Genomic DNA, 2,765 nt, shown 5'->3' on the forward strand with positions numbered 1-2,765 from the left:
GCTGGCTCAAAGCCATCTTTGAACACTTTCGTCTGACCATAAGCATACAACATACTGTGCCACACGTCATGCTTTTTCCCCTGTGCATGGTGTGTTGTACCGTGACAACCTCACAATTTCAGGTCCAGAATACGTGACCTTAAGCAAGCCACTAAAACCGGTCTGGTCTCTGGACAGCTTAAACCAATGATACAGTATGTAGACCTCCTTGGCTTAAACGAAATGATGTTGGATCAGCAGCACTAATGCTGAATCCCAAATGCTCACTACATACCAGGGGTGCATTTATCGAAACCATAGTTGCTAACTATGTTATCTACTTTGTTGTTTGCGATGCAATTTCCCATTGACAACTACCCAAGTTGCTAACTGGCTAACAGCTACGTTTTCGAGAAACGCACCCCAGAGTTCTATGAAGTAGAAATAGAAGTACTCTTACAGATATAATTACATCACTAGTGGTATGATATATGACATATTTTAAATCCCCTGTAAGAGTATTTGTACTTGTACATGATATAACTCTGCTACATACCCAAGTAGTGTTCTACGTTGTACTGAACAAAAACAAAGATACAACTCTGGCCTATGTACGTACATAGTTAACAAGTGACCATTTCAAACATCACCTATCCTCTCTAACCCTCCCTGAATGTGTAGGAAATACATCACGGATGATGTGCCTGTTATCACTGAAACAGACCTTTGACAGGTTGAATTTTATGTTCACAGTTGGGTTTTTTATGTCTTGTTTTTACTGTAATTATGTGTACGCCTGGCCAGTTTCAAGGTGACTGAAGGTCACGGGAAAATTCGAAGAGAATAGGCGGACTCTGCTGTAAGACTCTTTTAAGTTGCCAAATTACTCATTTAAGTAAGCATTTTTGTGTTTGTCTTTGAAGTTAAAAGCGTCATGAATTTTGCACCTATGAAAAATATCCTGTCAAATATTGTCTTTTTTTTATCTGTGGCATGGACAGAAGTTCTGTTCTGAGGAAATAAAATACGGATACATGGCAGATAGAAATTGTTTTCAAATAACCTCATGGCATTGTCCATGGACAGTAAATTTGAAATGTCTAATTGCATGTGTGAGAAGGATTGCCTTAGAACGCAGGGCCGCTGACAGCTTTGGCTGGGCCCGGGACAAAGACATCTGAAAGGGCCCCAAACCCAATACATACAATGTAATGAGGATCCAATTCTGGGACCCCTCTCTTCCTGGGCCCAGGACAAGTGACCCCTTTGTCAGACATGCCAAATAAATCATCCTTGCCAGAGCCTGTGCACGTTTTCATTTTTCTGTTGGACGATATTGAGTTTGACATTTCTCCCACGTCCTCTCTGTCAGCTATTGAAGGCTCCGTCTTGTTCAGTGCCTTGGAGATGTGACAAGGTCAGATTCAAATGGTGTGTGTGTGAGAGAGAGAGAGAGAGAGAGAGAGAGAGAGAGAGAGAGAGAGAGAGAGAGAGAGAGAGAGAGAGAGAGAGAGACATCCAAATGAGGCGTTCACATCAGAAAGGTTTGGATGGGGTGTCACATCAGCCATCCCACCTTTATAGTGGCTTTATAGTGGCTTCATGACTGGCTTATTCAGAGTAAGAAGATGCTGCATAGAATAATAATGACATCATGGCATACTGTACTCTAAGGAGGCACATGCTGAAACATGTCTGTGCAATAAAGAACACTATGCACAGTGTGACCTTCAATTGGTTAATGCCAACTGACACAGAACCCTCCTTTTGTCACTTAAAATTCATCATGTTCACTACATGCTGTCGCACAAATGTCAATAAAAGGTTATAAATATGTCAATAAATTCGTCAATAAAAGGTTGGTCTTCAGCATGTTCCAACACTAGTCATTTTATTGAGGTAGAACTAGAAGTCCACAAAAGCAATAATGATGTACACATTTTCGTGCAGTAACTTTTGGAAGAGAAACAAACAATATGCTTATTACTTACAATGGTGGTCCAGAGAAAGTTAGACATTGGTTCAAAAATTAAATCATAACTGTGTTACAATACAAGGGTTAACTTTTGTCATCATACATACTGTGTGATTATTACAGCACATCTGTCTTCGTCTAAACCAGTGCCTCTCAACCTTTTTTGAATAAACGCACCCTGGGCCTCATCATAAGCATTCTAATGCCCCCTTGACCACACTGCCAACACCCCCCTTAATAAATGAAATTGACTAATGCACCCCAATGGCGACCTGGGGGGCTGTAGTGCCCCTGTTGAGAAACACTAGTCTAAACGGTGGGCAGCTGTGGCATTAATGTAGCCAGACCGTGCCCTCCTAGTGGCGCAACACCTTCTAGTCAGGCCAAGAGCAATACAACATAGTTTCTGAGTTCCGGAAAAATTGGGAACTCCTCCGACTTTGTCGGGAAGCATACAACCATTAGCAAACTAAGGGAGGCAGGTCGACCATGCCGTTTGGGAAATGTTAATTGGTCAGAACAAGTCTCAAAGAGATTTGAATGTCGATGATAATCAGGCTAGCAGAGGAAGTTGCTCTCGGAATCAGAAGGTTGTGAGGCTGAATCCCATACTATCAATTTCAGAAGAGCCGTAGAGCAAGGCATCTAACCCCACATTTCTCCAGTGACTGTAACCAATACCTTGCATCAGTGTTGCCAGATGTGTTAAATCCCGCCCAAAAGGTTCTAAAAAAAAAAAGCTAAATTCCGCCCAATTTCAAAAAATTGTATTGGGAACAAAACTGCAGGAAAAACCGCCAAATGGCCAATT

At 41.7% G+C, this 2,765-nt stretch overlaps 1 protein-coding gene across 1 annotated transcript in view; it reads left to right on the top strand.

Annotated features, from left to right (window-relative positions):
* The window catches only part of itsn2a (intersectin 2a), a 135,755-nt gene extending 134,511 nt beyond the window's left edge, over positions 1–1,244 (top strand). Inside the window, exon 39 of the mRNA XM_063222197.1 lies at positions 1–1,244. This exon is cut by the window's left edge and continues 1,135 nt beyond it. The gene's annotated coding sequence lies outside the window, so the exon portion shown is untranslated.
* Positions 1,245–2,765: the final 1,521 nt, after the last annotated feature.

Source organism: Engraulis encrasicolus, chromosome 18, assembly GCF_034702125.1.
Source record: "Engraulis encrasicolus isolate BLACKSEA-1 chromosome 18, IST_EnEncr_1.0, whole genome shotgun sequence".
In the NCBI taxonomy this organism is placed as follows: Eukaryota; Metazoa; Chordata; class Actinopteri; order Clupeiformes; family Engraulidae; genus Engraulis; species Engraulis encrasicolus.